This window comes from Onthophagus taurus, chromosome 11, assembly GCF_036711975.1.
Source record: "Onthophagus taurus isolate NC chromosome 11, IU_Otau_3.0, whole genome shotgun sequence".
NCBI classification, from domain to species: domain Eukaryota; kingdom Metazoa; phylum Arthropoda; class Insecta; order Coleoptera; family Scarabaeidae; genus Onthophagus; species Onthophagus taurus.
In genome coordinates, this window is record NC_091976.1 from 14,316,833 (window position 1) to 14,336,345 (window position 19,513).

At 31.3% G+C, this 19,513-nt stretch overlaps 1 protein-coding gene across 2 annotated transcripts in view; it reads right to left on the reverse strand.

Moving 5' to 3' along the window:
- LOC111429484 (Myoinhibiting peptide precursor) overlaps positions 1-18,760 on the reverse strand; it is a 99,643-nt gene extending 80,883 nt beyond the window's left edge. For both annotated transcript variants that reach the window (XM_023065407.2, XM_023065408.2), the window contains exon 1: positions 18,553-18,760. The gene's annotated coding sequence lies outside the window, so the exon portion shown is untranslated. The remainder of the gene's footprint in view (positions 1-18,552) is intronic.
- Positions 18,761-19,513: the final 753 nt, after the last annotated feature.

A 19,513-nucleotide genomic window follows, 5' to 3' on the forward strand; every position in this document is an offset into this window, starting at 1 on the left:
ACGGTAGAACTCATCTCTGCCAATGTAGGAAGTATCTAGGAGTGCATAGGAGGAAAGTGCCAGGAATAGATAGCATGTGCAGCAAGAGGGGTGCTTCTAGAAAATGTAAGATAGTAAATGCACCAAGATAAAATAAAACGTATTCCTGGACTGCTGAAAACGGCAATGGTGCTAACAATGCCATGCCAGCAGAAATCGTATCACAGTTCGAGAACATGCGATTTATAAACAATCTGACCAAGTTATCGAAAATAACGGGAAACATTCTAGTGGACTAACAGTAAAAGGAAGTCGAAGAGGATGGTATACTTCCGAAGAAACAATTTGGAAAGTAGAGAATTTCTATACCAAGCTCCGAATTTGACTAGCACAACATTCACAAACCCAACACGATACTATTATGAAGTCGAAACAGCTTTACGACTCCTTCTGGAAAAGATGATTGAAGCAACTTGAAAAGCGCTTAAGAACATATAAACAACGGCTTCTGTTTCAATAAACAGATAAAGTTTTCAGTGTAGGAAGAATGAAGAAAGGGTACATTGTACATTGGAAGCTTTTCTGTTTATTGTAATGGCATCATATTCACTTCATAACAAGTATGGTAACGAAACATTAGTAAATAATTTCTTACTTCCTGTGTCCGCACATGCAAAGTTTTTCTATTTGCTATAGTGGAATAAGATTATTAATTTGTAATTAAAATTATTAAATTATTAATATATTAATATTCGCCAATAAAGCCTGTGAAAGGTCTACTAAAGCATAAAGAAAATGGGAAGCAAACTATACGTGAGGTAAGCCGCTACCAGCAACAACTAAAATAAGGATAATAGAATACATAATAACTCATGAAATTAAAATCGTAAGAAGCCACAAGAACGAGAAGAATAACATAAGGTATGCTAGGTATGGTCGAACCAATAGAGAAGAAAATGCCGTATGATATAATAGATGATAGAAAGTCTGATTTAGAAAGCCTGAAACAGAAAATAGAAGTTGTTTGGTCTTCTAAAGTGGGCGGCAGTGTATAAAATCTTATAGCATTAAAGGAAAAAAGAATGATAATTGACGGAGGACCGAGTTAGTCACCATCGGGAGACTAATGTTGGGTTACAAATTCCTAAATACCCATTAGTTAGCTTATTGTACGAATCGTGTTTCACTGCAAATCATAGCCATAGTCTAGAAACTAATTAACGTCGTAAAGAGAGGTTATGCCAATACGTTTTTATGTTTTTTTTTCTCTAGTTGCTTTATACTGACCAATAACGATCGTAAAGTAGTCTTAGACTTTTTCGATGTCAGGAGAGTATTGAATGCTTTAATTAAGATATCGAAAATATGATTCATCGAAGCACCATCTCAAGATGCTGGTCGGTTAATCTGCGTTCTTATAATGGCAGAAAAATATTTCGTTTAATTGTCTCAATTGCACGTGCCCCATATAAAGCACGTTAAAAATGTGAATTTAAGGTTGGTCTGTCATCTGAATTCTGCTGATCGAAAACCTCACCTTTCTTCAATTTCTTCTGACACACTTCCTTAGGATTTCGATATAGATACTACAGTCCAAAACTAGACTCTTCCACAATCCTTGACGTTTTTGATTAGCTCCATGTATTGTCGGTATGGCCAGTATATTTTTTTTATTTGACGCATAAGATATTTCCGGATCTCTCTCGTATTGACAACTTATTTCACATTTTATATGGGTAAAATGTATGCATATTATAACGTGTCATCATTTTTCTTATGCAATCATTGCTACACGTATCATTATTAGACCAGTACTGAGGCATCTGAGGTAGCTCACTGATTCCATAAGCATTATGAATAAAACTGATATCAACTTTAACATATCGGCTCTGTTTGTATCAGTTCAGTCGCGTAATAATAGCCGGTCATACACAGATGTTCTTTCGTTTCAAAAATCGTGGCGTGTTGAGATGTGGTGATTGGTATACGAGAAAGAACGGCATGGTAAAAAAGACGTCATGTTCCATACACTTGTTAAAGTATCCAAATGATTTAGTGATCGCTCGTGGTACATCAGTTTTAAGGGAAAAATCGTATGTGTGTGGGCAAAAAGTGTCATTTTTCAAGTCGTTTGTTGACTGTTAAGTGATGGATAAAAGGAGAAAAATTTGTATTGTTACATGTCCAGTTATGGCCATGGGAATCTCTAAAGACAAAAAATACGACGTATATGGCAGAAACATAAGACAGCACGGTCTCAGAAGCGGAAATCTCTTCTGCATACGAAGGACTGTTTGTCATGCTATCAAAACTCTCTATAGGTGTTTTTTTTTCTCGGGTAAACATTAATATATCGAAATACCAGAGACTTCCTCTCGGGTCCATCTTGCGATAAAATTACACTAACTCATCATAACTTAATTATTTTAAGTTTCTATTAACATACTCTATGTTTTTGAAGATGACACGATAAACCGCGCGAAATAATATCTGTGTATGGCATAGATATATAATGATATATAATAATCGCATAGGAAGTGATTTGGTATATTTTTTATGCGAAATTTTTGTTGGTTTCTAACACTATAAAATCGATGATTTCATTGTAAATATTATAGGTTACTTCTTTCCCTTTTTCATTACCATTATCTGCTCGGCCCTATTTAGTTGACGTCTACAAAAATAGATATAATACAGTATTGCAAACTAATAAAAATCTTTTATGGAATATCGGGAATTGCAGTTAGTAGATGATGAAGACGATTGCAGTATACAATGAGACGACATTCGTTTGTTCAGCATTCGTAAACACAATTAAATCGATCAAACCCTGCTTTTCGCGGATAATGTCCTTTTCGGATATATATAGCATCAAAACCGAATAAATATGGGAATAAAGTTGTGACTCTATGGGATTCACGACGATCTTCACAATTTGTTGAAAAAGATATTGATATCTTCGAGCAATTGGAACAAAATTATTTACGAAATGAGACGATAACCTTTGTGATACTGGTACGGAATGCTTGATCAAGCTGGAGTAAATGCCTAGGTTCTGGCAAAATATTACTTTAATAAACATCAATAGTAGATTCGACCAAATCTAGAATGATAGAGTTGTTTAGTAAGTGAAGAAGTTTTCAAAATGCGAAAAAGATGCAAAATATAGATATAAAATTCAAAGCTTTTAGGATCATTTGTTCCTGGCTGCTGCAAAATAGTGTTTTACCGTAAAACGTGTACTGCTTTTAATCAATCTGTAAATTAGTATTCATGATAGATAGCAAAGAAAGCTTCGATCGACGAAGGAGTAATTAAAATGATTAGAAACCAATTATCCTAAGAGTTTATTTATCACTTCGTACGTGGTTTCAAATGGATCGATATAATACAATTAATAATCGTCAAATATAATTCAACTAAATATAGAAGTATCGAAATGAAGCGCTGTGACGTGCCCACAAAGTATGATAATCATCTAGTTTCAGTCTACTATTTCAAAAATAATTGAATTAATTTTTATATTTCAACTTAGAGAATGTTATTATAAATAGATTTGAAGGAATCGCTGAGTTGAATCTGCCTCTTGAAGGTCTCAAAACATTATTAAAGGGAATTATGCATTGATTATTTGATCATTTAGGCAAATATATTCATAATTGCTTCGATAAGCTAGTACAATAACCTTTTTGGGCAAAATTTGCATATCCCAACACACAATACCGTTTGTCTATTTGTTATTTTTAAAGAATATAACGAGAATGCTGATTGTAAAATGTTGGAAATGGTTGAATAAATTAATTCTATTAACACTGCAATTAACAAGTCAAAGAAGCCGAGTCGAAGGTACAATTCCCGTTTTCTTTTATCAATTATCGTATCGTTTGTAAAAGATAATTTTAATTGAGAGTTTTGAAAAACAAAGGGACGATTCAATCAACGGTAAATGTACCAAATAGAAGGAGTTAATTGGTAATTAAAGTGCTCGTATTGAACGATCTCTTTGTGAAATAACTACTATATTATAATGAAAAAATGTATCTTTTGTGTATTCATTTCATGTCTCAACAATTAGTATAATGATAAAAGTGAATGGTTTGTACAATAAAAAAATGCTTTAATTCAAAAAAAATTACAAAAACGACTTTCATTATTTTAACAGTATAATTAAAAAATCCTAATTATAAAAAATCGAATTAAAGAAACCATGGTAAAGAGATTTCCGAACGTGTCCAGGTTCAAATTTGCTCACACAAATTTTAATTATTTCGCCCTCTACCACTGTTGCGAGGGTTTCTTTTATTTCTCCTCAACCTCCCTGTATTTTTATGCTTATGAAAGTTTTTGTAATTCCTTGAATCATCCCTTGAATACTAATACGTATTAACGTAGAGATTTTTATCGAGATTTACATTTTAGTGTTGAAGTAAAACCACGATTCTCCAAGCGAAAGGAGATTGATTAAATTTCCACTTTACGAATTTTCTAAAAAAAAACTACTTTATTTCTTTTAACTTTACTTATTTAACTTAAAATAGTTTAAATGTTTAATAGTTTGCGGAATTTACGTGGTGTGTTTATCGGAACTTAAATAATTTAAAGGAAACGAATTCAAATAAAGAAGAACTGTTTAAATTTATTTTTGTTATTTTTTGTATCAATAATTGCTAATTTGATAAATAACGTTAGAATGGAAGTTCGCAGATGTTCCTTAGCCCAAAGAAATAATCAGTCAAAAGGTAGAGACAGAAAAGACACAAACTAATCAATCAAAATTATGAAATATGGAATCTTATTGTTTTATCTTTATAATTTTATATGAAATGTAAAATTTTTTGAGTCTAAGAACATTGAGTAAATACAAAAAGATATTCCATTTACACGATTATAAGTAAACTAATTCATCTTGAGGGACGTCTAAATCTTTTTTAAAGAAGATTTAAGTGCTAAATAATAATTGGAAAATATGCTCAAACCTGGGATGATTTTAACGCGGTTTTAACCAGAATATGTCAAATAATTGTATTTGTCGAATCCCGTTATTTGTTTATCAAAGTTATGTCTCTCTATTTTTTTCGTGTTTTACGCGAATTATAAATTAAAAAAAAACAGAAATAAGAGGGAGGTTTCGTCCAATCGGAAAAGATGGTGCGTTCTAGACAGCACGTCGCGCCTTTGTTTAAAATACATAAAGAAATAAAGGCGTGACGTCCTCTCTGGAACACACACCAGCACCATCTTTTCCTATTGGATGGAACCCCTCTCTTCCCGCACGCTCTATTTATAATTTGCATATATCATTTGCATATAAAATTAATTAGAGAGACATAACTTTTAAAACTGATAACGGGAGTCGACAAACGTAATTATTTGACATATTTTAGTTAAAACCGCGTTGAAATCCATCCAGTCATTTTCGACATAACCGCATCCTGCAAAACCGCGATTTTCCGCGAAACTATATGAAATAAATCAATTATACATATCTATGTTTTCGTATGGACAATAAAACCGTGTTTTAGAGGTAATTTAACTGGAATGTACAAAGTGGCTAAATAAGCGTGCATAGTACTGTATTTCGGAAACTACTCATTGTCGAGACTTGCGCTAAAAAATTTAATGACTAAAGTAGCGAAGAGAAAATGCTGGAAATTATTTATAATGTAAATTATTATACTGGAAAAAAAAGTTTTTCTAGGAATTCCACTGGTAGCTTTCTGCCTACATTACAAAGACGCAAAAATGGAAAACCGAGAAAAATATCATTAACGTTTTGGCATACATTTAATCCCTATGTTACTACGAGAGCATTATCTCTCGCCTTGGGCATATCACGTACTACTGTTCAAAATATTTTGAAGGATCATATGTAATTTCTAATAACGCTAGAAAATATAGGTTCCCTTGAATGTCCCACAATGTATTTTTCAACTGCACCCATATCATTTAGTTTTGTATCACATCTTGAATGAACAAGATTTTGGCTGTAGATTGGATTATTGTTATTGGATGTTAGGCATAATAAATAAAAATAGACAACTTTTATCTCAAATTCTTTGGGCAAATGAAGTAACTTTTAATAGTGACGGTAAAGCCAATACCCATAACATGCATTATTGGTCTGCGAAAAATCCTCATTGGTTACTCGAAGTTTAACATCAAGAACGTTGGAGTTTTAATACGTGGTGTGGCACCCTGGGAGGCAGCACATTCTCACCAATTTTTTTAAGTCAATCAATCACCGATTTTGTTAGAAGATGTATCATTGGAAACACGGCAAAATTTGTTCTTACTACTGTACGGTTGTCAAACACATTTTGCTATAAATGTGAAAGTTCATCTAAACGCAGTATTTCAACAACGATGGATCGGAAGAGGAAGCCTATTTTCATGGCCACCCAGATCCCTATACTTTACTTGTTTGGATTTTTGTTTATGGGGGCGGTGAAAAACATAGGGTTTTTTCTCACCACTTTATTTTTAGAGATAGGGCAAAAAGTATTTTAACAAAAAAAACTATAATTGATCTACTAAATAAACTTTATAAGGCATACAGTGTTTTGTTATGTTAATACAGCGGAATTCCTAGAAAAACACAATTTTTAATTCAAGATCACTAGTGGTTTTCTTAGAAATCTTAGAAACCAGGATTTTCTCTTAGACAATAAGTAGTTTCCGAGATACAGTACTTTGCACGCTTATTTGGCCACCCTGTACGAACGTGAAACTGGAAAATAAACTTCACAACAAACTTTCATATTGAAAAATAATTATAGTGAAACTACTTTTTTTTTGCTTATATCGTGCAATCATGTAAACCATTATAAAAATATCAGGAGAAGAAACTGCTATACCAAAAGGCAACCAGGGAGGAATATGACGAATAGTGCAGTATATTCGAAGCAGAAGATAAGATTACTCCAGTAACGAGAGCTGCGAAAGGAATGAAGAACCAGAGAGGCATACCAATAGAATTGATAAAAGAAGAACCAGAAGTAGTTTTCGAAATGTTACTACGAATATTTAACACTTTTCTCAGGAAACACGACATACCATCGGAGTGGACTAAAGCGTACTTTAGCAACATTCATAAAAAGGGGCAAGATGAAGTGCTCGAAGTATCGAAGAATCACCGTCACAAATTCAATACCAAAAATATATGGAAAGATTATTAAGCAGAGACTTGAAAATGAATTGGAGGACATAGAAGAGCAAATCTGTACCATTAACCAAGCACAATATGAAAAACATGTGTTCATCGATTTAACAAAAGCATATAACAGTGTGCCCACCAGGAATCAAACTGTTTACCCTGGACTTTGCAGACAACCAAGCTATATTGACAGAAGACGAAATTGATGCCGAGTATATCCTTCGGAAATTGTATAAGGAGTATAAAGCTGCTACCAGACAATTAAATGGTGTTCTATGGAGCCAACAAATCGCCGAGTGAACTAAAATACGAATATATAAGACGATTCTGGAAAATATGGGCACGTATAGATCTGAAGTATGATCCTGAACCATGAATAAAAGAAGTAAACCAAGAATAAACGCCACTGAAGTGAACTACTAGAGGAGATGCTGTCAGAAAACAAGGATGGATCAAATGTTTAATACCGATGTCGTAAAGAAAACAGGAATACAAATTGGCACATTGGAAACCATAGAAGTAAGGAAGCTACGATAGTTCGGACATATTCAATGGATGAACAATGAAAGATGGTCAAAGAAAATGATAAACTGGATACCGCCAAATCGAAGAAAACGAGGATGAGGAAGGTTGTCATGGATAGTGGAAGTTGAACAGAATATGGAAACGAAAGAACTAAGTGATTTAAGGACTAAGTGACTATTTAATCAAACTTGACTAGCACAACTATTTAAAGGGTTCATACATTTGTCATGGTCACCAATTTCTGATAAAGATTTAATCATTATTATACATTTTAAGAAATGCAATTAAGTCCTGATACTCTAAAGTTAAGATTGTGCCATTCATTCATACAATATCTTCTTTTGGTTCTAAACAACTTAGAGTAATTAATCAGTTCACTGCTTTTCTATAGTTTATAGCATTATGTATAGTTTGTATTATTACCAAAAGATGAATACAGTAACTATAGTCTAATTACTGTAATAAATCATGTAAGCAAAATATTACTACATAATATCATACAGGACAGGTTCAAAACCTATCTTCTCCCCAATGTACCCCCAGAACAAACATGCTTTGTGCCGGAACGAGGCACAAGAGATCAAATTTTAAATCTAAGACAGATAACTGAAAAGCTTTATGAATATAATGTTCCAGAGATGTTCTGTTTCCTGAACTACAACAAGGCTTTCGACACGGTACACTGGAATTACCTTTGGCACATTTTAAAAGGAATGAGGGTTCACAACCATCTGAGTTATCTTATCAAACAGCTATATGACAACAACCTAGCTGAAATAGAACTAGGAAACGAATACTCAGGTACTTTAAAGCAAGAAAAGCCGTAAGGATATTCAATATCTATTGAGAATGGATAATAAGGAAAGCGCTACTTAAATGGAAGGGTGATCCCGAAGCATCGATACGCAGATGACAATGCCGCGCAAAACCACAGTATTCACAAAAAAACTAAACCAAGACTTCCAGAATCCTGGGCCATACATCCTGCATGTCGAAGAAGGATTGAGTCTTTTGAGAAAAAATTGATCGCAGAATGTTAAGAATACTTTGGACTGCGTATCGCACTAGTGCATCCATTCTAGAAGACATTTAGAACGGGATAATGAAACATTGCTATCAACAATCCAGCGTCGCATAATTAAATTTCTCGGTCATCCAATATGGACGGATGGCATGGAAAAATTCATGATACAAGGGAAGGTTGATGGTAACAAGTAAAAAGGTAAATGTCGGTTTCCCAAATGAAGAGTATTATAGAAGACGAGGAGGCGCGGGTCACCACACAACCTCCATGAACGAGTCACGACATCCGAAATCGGACAACGACTGAAGAGAGATAGTTTATATAGTTTAATGCTTCATATCTTAAATGGAATTCTCTATTTAACAATATCTTAATTCACATCTTTCATGGATTATCAAGATATGTGTGGTGTTTTCAGTGCTTAAATTATTTTTAAGCAAAATAAAAGATTTTTCAGAAATTCCTTTATGGATAATTTTTTTATATCTTCGAAATTTTATTTAATTTGTGAGATCAAATTTATTGAAATTAATCGCAATCATTAACAATTTCCAAAATTCAATGTTTTTTTTAATGAACCCAAAAAAATCTCTGAAAACTTGAATTATTAATAATTTCTTTTGAATTTTTCATGGATTACCATGAAAATGTTAATGTTAAATGTTAATTTAATTAATGTTAAATGTTATGTGTGTTCATTTTACAGTAACAAATACCTGTTACTTTTACTTGAACAGGTACTAAATTTAAAAAATAACAGGTACAAAATATATACTAGTTTTGTAAAGGTTATCGATTTCTTCTCTACGTAACTTATTATTCGGTATGGGTAGGAACAAAAGAGATTTCATGTATTTTTTGTAACAACTGTTATCAATTAACAAACTGATACTGGAAAGTATAACTCAGTTATAGTAAAGTTAAATTGTACCTTTATTTTACTGACCATTAACTTTGTTATCCACTAATAATTATTAATTAAGCAAATAATTCTAGTTTAATTTAATAATATTATAAGAATTCAAAAAAGGCGCTTCATTTAATCTTTAGAAAAACAAACTGTTTATTTATCACGGTGAAAAGCATCCAAATCGGATTTAACCGAATTAACTGCACTTTTCTTATAACAATATCTTTTTATTTCGCTTCAAACGATTTAATAAAAATAAAACACGAAACACGTACATTAGCTCAACTCGATCTCATTTTTTCTTTCTCATATGGTGTTTTCCGTACCGAAGCGGCTTAAATTAGTTATTCCCCCATGTTATTTTTATTTTTGTAAAAATTCGTATAGTACACTTATTATAGGTATAAAATCATAAAATCTTCTAAATTATGGTAGGAGGATAAGTAATGAAACTCATTACAAATAAATTTTAAATTTTTTTACTCGGAATTGAACCGAAAACCGAAAAAAATGTTATTTTTGTTGGAATGAAAATCGGAATTGAACCGATATATTTTTTTTAATTAAGACGAAAAAATAACACTATGAAGCCCAGGTTTTATCGGTAACAGTCCCCTGTACTCAAACTAGTATTACATATAGGCACAGGTTAAGTATAGTATACCTCATATACTAATGTATAACGGTTGGAACAGAGGAACAGTTGTAACAGGTATTTGGAACTGTTACTTTTTAGGAACAGGAACATTGTACCTTTTCCACAAAAATACTAGTTTGTAACATCTCTAGTGTAAATTGATTTAAAAATCTTATATCTTATTATATCTCGCTCCATCCTACATATTTGCAACCAAATTAAATACACTAAACTGCAGGGCAAGGACCTATCATGTTCGTCATCATCGACTTTTTAAGAGTTAACAAATCGAAAAATTATAGAGAACTCGTAAACGACATGATTAAAGTTTCCGCGGCATGGTTAAAGTTTCAGTAAGAAATAAATTAAAGTTAGAAATAAAAAAAAGAGAGATAATCCAACTGCTGGAGTGTGATGCCAGATGAGTTGGATCCATTGATTAATTTAACTTTTATTCAAGCGTAAATTTTATTTCTTCCACGGATAATAAAGCACCGTTTGGTATCAGTATTTAAAGATTTTATATAGTCTTTTAGCTTTCCAACAAGTTCAATATCATACGTAATTTTTCTCGTTTCGTCATTTAATAGGTATTAGCTAAAAGGTTTCGACATGCTGTTTCAAATGCGTTTCTACCAAAGAATTGACCTGAACCTTAAAAACCGATCACATATTTGAGATTAATTGCCCCAAAAGTACAGTATGAAGACACGATAGAATTTTAAAAAATGATAATTTGAACACATACATTTAATGGAAAAGCTTTTATTTCTTTTGTAAAACTTGTACTTATTTTACTAACACTTTCTGAAAAAAGATATTTTGATCTTTCATTCAGATATAAACCGTTTCATAATTCCCCTTCCTGAACCAGAAGTAAGTTTTAAACGCTTCGTTATTCTAATTAATCTCAAAGGAAACTTTTTCAACAAGATTGGAAAGAATCCAACTTAGACCACGTGGCGAACCTGAGGGTCACACAATGCTATTTCACAAAGACAATTACACCATCCAACAACATTACTCTGATAATTATGAAAATAACAGATTAGTTAATTGTGAATGTTCGGCCACAATGTCATTTAAGTGAAGAGATAGAATAGCATACAAAAAAAAACGGGCAAATCCGATAAATTTGATAATTTGATTATGTTCTCTTTGTTACACAATAAAATGCAATAGTTAAATGTCTAGTATCCTAATTTTAAGGCTCCAGACCGTCACCAAATATATATGTGAATATTATAACATTAAAAAATAAATAATAAACTGTTATTTTGACGACACCAAATATTTGACCAAATACAAGGCTTGTAGCGACTCTAGAACCATTTTTAAATGATTTTCTTTTTAGAATGCAATCTTAAAGTTATTTATATCATACTGAGATGTGGAATATTTCTGCAGAACTCAATATGTCCACTTTTTGGATAAATTAAGTTATACAACTAAATGATCTGACACCAAACTGTTCAAATGATTCACTGGTTCATGTAACCAGATCCGCGATAAGAATTTACTTCACAAACAGATCCTAAAGTGGAAACCGCATGGTCGTAAAAATAGAGGAGAACTGAAGACCAAGGATAAGCTTATGAGAGGGAATTGATAAGAAGATGATAGAGAGGGGTGGAGTAAGATCTGTGGAAGGACAGGGAGCTGTGGAAAATATGAATCGAAAGATGTCGGAAAACGTTCTAAGTCGAAATATAGTAATAACAACAAGATATCTTTGAAAGGTAAGTGACAGCTCTGTAAACCTCATACAAGTTAAAAAGTGAAATCATTAAAAGTGAACACCATGAATACTCAAATGTCAAAATTTATTAATTCATAATTTAAGATATTAGAGCACTATGACTTTCTAGAATATACGCCATACCAAAAGGACGATTGCCGTTTTGATTCTTTGCGAGTGGTCTTTAAGGGCAAAACTCTGTTAGTGTCTGAGTGATAAGATTATATAAATAATAATATCGTTTCCGTAAAGATAAATTAAGTTTAGAACCATCAAAATGCTTTTTAAAATAAGTGGTATAATAAACAAATCTCACATTTTGAAAAATCTCTCATTTTCCTTTTCGAATAAATCACGCGGGAAAGGAAATAAACATGATCAAAGTACAGAACTCATATAGTGGATATCAAAACTACGTTATCTCCATTGTTATTATTCGCTAACCTATAAGCGATATAATATACTGGACTCCACAATCATTCAAATTTTTTGTATTTAGTTGATAATCAATGTTAGAAAACTTGCACAACCATCTGCTTAATTATTACGAACAGGGCTCTTAATTTTTCCTTTGCTTTTCTACCATAGAACTGAAGTTTAACCAAATTTCAGAGAGGAGATGTCAAAACCACAAAGCATTTATTCCAATTTTTCTGTTTGCGAAAACCAACAACACATTTGATTGTATGACTTTAAGTATATTATATTTAAGAGATATAAACAAATGTTATGAAAAAGTTGTAGTGCCAATTAATATATTAACATATAATTCAAAAACAGTGGTCTTGATACACAAAAAACTGAACTACCATGGACTGGAACGTAGAACCAAAATGAGCAATGTCCTATTTTCTTTTGAATCAGCTATAAATTTATAATAATTTTCATAGTACATATATAAATATTTCAATAATAAACAGTTTCTTAATTTTAAAGAAAAACTTAATATCTTTAGGATAAATTTACTAGACACCACAATAAAAGCGGAAATACCTAAATGTTTATTTATATTTTTAAAATCAGAACTACCAGACCAAGAAAGAATGAAGAAGTCCGGGTACCACGTTTTATCTCAATGATCATTGAATCACTGTTAATGCTCTCATCGATTGAAACTAATATCATAATTGTCTTACTTGGCCTTTATGGGTAAGTTATCAGGAGGAGAAGGAATCTCTACAATGGTAACGCCACCACTAACCTGAATGTCAATCTTGGAAGAACAATAATTCGCAATATGATCTTACAAATAAACCATCGAATTTCGTTCGTAGCGAAAAAATTCTAACCATATTTTCCTGGTACTCAATTAAAAATGAATTGGGAAGCTATAGTGAGCTACAAAGCTCAATATACGACGATATTCCAGTGATTAAGTGTATATAGCGCTATTATGTTTGAAACTAATATAGTAATTGTCTTACTTGACCATTATTGATGACTTATATAGAGCGGAAGAAATCTTCGCAGTAAGGAAGAGCAACAATTCGCAATATAAGTAACTCACGTTCTAACTTATATAAAACATCGAAAAAAAAATTCTAAACATGTTTTGCTCAAATATCAAACATATTTCTCTACAAAAGCTCCTTTTTCTAAGAAAAAAATAATATAGTGGGTTTTAACGGGGTTTTGAACGTTAAGGGTTCAACATGCCTTTGTATTTTTTTACAAATGCGATATCATGGCCAATTATAACTGATTGATGCTCTTGCCACTACCACTTTAAGTGTTAATAGCTTTATTGGCATTAAAACTAGTATTGGTTGATGGAATTGTGGCCAAGATTTGTATCCTACCATTGTCATTCTTGGCCTATCTATCTGTACCTTAGAGGTAAAGGATTGTATCTCCATTATTTTAGGTTTTTTAGCAAACAAGCTTATAGTTTTATAATACTATTATAATAAGTTTTATAATAATTAACTCGATATTGACAAAAACTGGAGTTACGATCGTTTACCCCTAAGGTACAGCTATATAGATCATCACGAAGAGGAAGAACAGCATCAGTGGCAACTCCTCTATTAGCCTGAGCGTCTATCTTGGAGAGACAAAAATTCGCAAAACACCAGATTAGAAATGGAAATACCTAATTATTTATCTACATTTTTGAAATCAGAACTAATAGAAGAAGATACTCGGCCACGTTTTATCACAACTGCGAAAACATTCATATTGTTAATTTAATTAGCATTATGGCCTACAATCTTACAAACAAAACATCGAACTTCGTTAGTCGCGAAGAAGATTCTAAACATATTTTGCTCATACTAAATCAACAAAGAATTGGGAAGAATGTTCTTATTATCTAAGATCAAATATACTTATCTACCAAAGCTACAGTATATGGCGATATTCTGGTTGATAGATGTCGCGCCAAGAAAAGAAATAGTTGATGGAATATGCAATCCTAAATCTTTCAATTGTTTTTCTATAACTTCATGTTGTAGTAAAGAAATTAATTAGATAAAATACTCATTCAGTAGGAGAAATCAGTTATCTAAAGGGAAGAAATCTGATACAAAGAAATTCCCCACTACATATCTAGAAGACAAATAAATACAAAGAACACTTTTCGGAGCTGTTAATACAAAACTCAACTTTTTGATTAAATTAAATCTTCCAAACTGATGTCGTAATTATTTTTAGATGATAATCGACAGTATCAAGCAATAGCAAAGGATAGAGTATTGAACAATAAATAATCTTCAAATCACTTTCCATAACAAAAGCATCCTAAAACAATAAAAGCAGCGGCATCGATAGCGTCAAAGGTAGTTCAAATTGTAGTAAACCTTGATGTCCTCAAAACGTACTTTAAACCTTGCGTATCATCGGAATAAGTTTTATGATGTAACAATATTTTTTTAAATCAATTATAACATAATGATTGATGCTCTTGCCAATTGAGTGCTTATAGCTTTATTGGCATTAAAGCTAATATTAGTCGATGGAATTGCGTCCAAGATTTGTACCCTACCATCGTCATTCTTGGCCTATTTAGAAGGATCATCGCGAAGAGAAAGAACAGCATCAGTGGCAACTCCTCTATTAGCCTGAGCGCCAATCTTGGAGAGACAACGATTCGTAAAAACACCAGATTGGAAATACCTAATTGTTTATCTACATTTTTGCCACGTATTATCACAACTGCAAAATCATCCATATTGATAATTACCATTATAATAAAAAAACCAATCTTTTATTTTTATTTATTTATTTTTTGTTTTAATTTTCAACAATGGAAAGAGAAGAAAAGAACAATAATTACCATTATGGCCTACGATTTTACTAACAAAACATCGAATACCACCTCTCAAATTGTAAGATGAAATAAGATGCAATGACGACGAAGTGAAGAACGTTTTCACAACACAAAGAAATCAAAGCAAGCGATAAAGCCTTGATATGCTCAAAACGCACTTTAAAAAAGTTATAAATATTTAATAAATAAATATTTTAAATATTATAAATATTTTTTAAATCAAACCTACCAGATGAAGATGCCTTGCTATTTTTTTACAATTGTGATATCAGCGCCAATTGTAGCTGAGTCATTGTTGATGCTCTCGTCAATATCACCTTGAGTATTTATAGCTTTATCAAAACTACTACTGATCGATAGTTCTGTAAGCTATCAACGTCATGCTTGGTCTTTCTTGAATCATCACGAACAGAAAGAACTGGCTCAGTAGTAACGTTTCGCAATACGGTCCATAACTGTATAAACTAGGGATCGAATTTCGTCCGTCGCCAAAGAGATTCTAAAATATATTTTACTCGTACTCAATTAACAAAGAACTACTAGGAAGATATATTGAGCGATACACCAATTTAATTAATGAAATGATGCCAATAAATGAAGTCACTTCATGTGGTAACGGTGGAATAAGTTAGATATAATTACTAGTTCAGCAGGAAAAATCGGTTGTCTAGAAAAGAGATATGTTACAATGAAATTCTCAACTGTATCTTTAAAAGACAAATAAGTATGATTATTAGATACTCGTAACGTAAAACTGATGATTTTTGAGTCAATCATCGACAGTAGCAAACAGTAAACTCTGCTATCATGAAGCGTTTAGCTTACATTAGATAGCGTAAAGTATTGAGTATAGAAGGATTCTTTGCGAAATCAGATTTAAATCAAGAATATTGATATATATTGTAATATTTTTTTGTATCTTATTTTGGTCAACAATTTGGATGTCAATAAGATAACAATCCCAGTCACAATTAATAAAATTAAATGAGTAAACACGCAGTGATTTTTAAAGTCGCAATGAGTGTTAACAAACTAAACATAATATTAAATGTGGGGAAAATGTTGTAACAATTATTAATATTTAAATGAATATAATATACTAGTAGTATAATATAAATTTTATCGAATATTAATTTGATTTCAGATAACGAAGGCTATTAACATAAAAACTATAAAAATTAATGCGTAGAGATACATGAAAATGAAACCTGTTGTGTGTTTGTATAGAATTAAAAAGTATACAAAACTTCATCCCACTTGCAATGGAAAGGGATTATATTTTTTATTCAATATTTTGAATATCTACGTGAAGTATCATGATATTCCCGAAATACGTCCCGATATAGTATTAGATAATAAATCATAAGCAAATGTATATAAAATATTCAGCTCTTTAGTACTTCGTAATTAAAAATTTGTACAATATTCGTTATTTTAAAACTGATTTATTACTAATTTATCAAAGCCAATTTGCTTATTAAGTTTGTGCCAAATTTATAGTACAGTTAATTAATAATTGTGTCCAAACATTTTTAAACGAAATTAAACAAACTAGCAAAATATCAACCTCATTCAATCGTTTTAAAAAACAAATTGGTCGGGTTTTTCACGTAAAATAAAAGCCAAATTTGATTTGTTCAATTTTACTTTGTAAACTAATCTAATAAGAGGAATAAAAATATTCTTTTAAAGACGTAAACTGCATCTTTAAAGGACAAATAAGTATAAATTTGATTATTACATACTCGAAATGCAAAACTGTTTTTTTTTATTCAATCATCAACAGCAGCAAACAGTAAACTCTGCTATCATGAAGCCTTTAGCTTACGTTTACTAATAACACTAGATAAAGTATTGAATATAGAACGATTCTTTATGAAATCAGATTTAAATCAACAATATTTTATATTTATTTATTATCTTATATTGGGCAACAATTTGGATGCCAATCAAATGAGTACATACACAGTAATTTTTAATGTGGCAATGAGTGATACCACAATAAACTTAAAATTAAATGTGACGGAAATGTTGTAACAATTATTAATATTTAAATGAATATAATATAATAGTAGTATAATATAAATTTTATTGAATATTAATTTGACTTCAGATAACGAAGACTATTAACATAAAAATAATAAAAATGAAACCTGTTGTGTGTTTGTATTAAAAAGTATACAAAACGTCACCCCACTTGCAAAGGAAAGAGATTATATTTTTTATTCAATATTTTGAATATCTACGTGAAGTATCATGATATTCCCGAAATACGCTCCAATCTAGTATTAGATAAAAAATCATAAGCAAACGAAAATTCACAAAATATTCAGCTCTTTAGTACTTCGTAATTAAAAATTTGTACAATATTTGTTATTTTAAAACTAATTCATTACTAATTCATCAAATCCCATTTGCTTATTAAGTTTGTGCCAAATTTATAGTACAGTTAATTAATAATTGTGTCCAAACATTTTTAAGCGAAATTAAACAAACTAGCAAAATATCAAACTCGTTCAATCGTTTTAAAAAACATTTTGGTCGGATTTTTCACGTAAAATAAAAGCCAAATTTGATTTATTCAATTTTACTTTGTAAACTAATTTAATAAGAGGAATAAAAATATGCTTTTAAAGACTTAAATATTTAACCATTCAAGTTTAAATAATTTTCATTTTAAATTAGTTTGAATATAACCGCATTACTTAAAGAAAAGAATTTCTGTAATATGTTCCAGAACAAACTGTCATTTCTCTTAACATAGTTGTATTAAAAATGGTTCGCAGTAAAAACGATCGCAATTATAGCAATTTAAAAATTAGGTTCCTTTTTTAATTTCAGTGCTAACCAATAAAAAGTTCATTAAATTAGCAAAACAAGCCAAATTGAAATGAAGATAATAGAATTACAAACATTCATCCAATTATTTTATAAAATAAAGGGATCAAATTTTCATGGAACGTAAACCACCATTGTACCTAAAACTATACCAAAAATAACTCAAAAGGTTTTAAATTGACAATACACCCACACATTTTCCATGAAAACAATGCAAATGAAATTGCGCTCTTTTAAATTTATCAATAAAATTGTTGGAGTATTTATAACTTTAATTGACAAACAAGAAGATATATTAAAAAAATGTTTGAAACTTGTACGTTTCAATTTTAATTCAAAATTTGTTTTTCCTCCGGGTACATTTTTAATTACCGCTAATCTCAAATTGCAATTTACTTAAATTATTAATTCTAAATTCGCTTATAATTTCTTTATCAAAAGAATAACTTGCAAACTAATATAAAAAAATTAAAAACTTACCGATACTAGTTTACTTCTTACAATCGGTTCGTCTCCCCCAAATCCACTTTCCAAAATCAATATACTTTTTTTTGTTTAAACCACAAAAAAAATAAACTTGTAGCTTCTCTACTATGTTACGAAAGATTTGACGCTATGGGGAAGATTCACTGATGTTGGTTCACTCCTCCGGATGTTATCTCTGCAGGAAGTGCGAGCGTTCTGCGAGAATTTCAACGTTCACGTGGGACGTTATATAGGGTGTTCGAAACCCCCTCTTCGCTCTTTTGCTCTATAAGTTCTCCATCCCTACGCGGTCAGCTAAAACGGGGGGCGAATTTAGGCCCCCGTAGGTGTTTAGGCGGTTGATAATCTTGCGGATATGTGTGAGTTGCGTTTGCGAAACGATTTAGTCGGAAAAACGTTTTGTGTTATAGAGATGATTGGGACGAATTGGTCCTTTTTCTTTGTTATTTTTCTCTTTTTCCATTTTTTTTATGTGACTATGTGCGTAAAGATTCTTGTTAGTATGACTCGATTATAGAACTCATCTTTGGACTAGATAGGAAAACATTTTTATTAGGTAGTAAAAGTATTTTCGTCTAGAAAAATCTAAAATGAGATGTGGAAAGATTGAATGGATAACGATTTTTAAGTGCGCAATTTTTTGCTTTTCGTTAACGAGTTAATTTGATTGATTTTTGAGATTAATTCGATTGTTCAGATTTAAAAAGTAGAAATAAAATGTTTTTGAAAAAGAAAATCGTGTGAGTACTCGTTCTAATGGGAAATGAAGACCACCGTTGGTAGTTTTGGACACCAAAGCTCGAAGGTAGTGATAGCTTACGATCTAACCGTTCAGCAGTGGAACCATCTGCGTTCTCTCAGGAAAAAGGCGGATGCTAAAAATAAGAAAGAATGAAATTGCAATGTTAATTGATAAAAATAAAGTTGAAAAATAAAATGCTGTTATCACTGATTA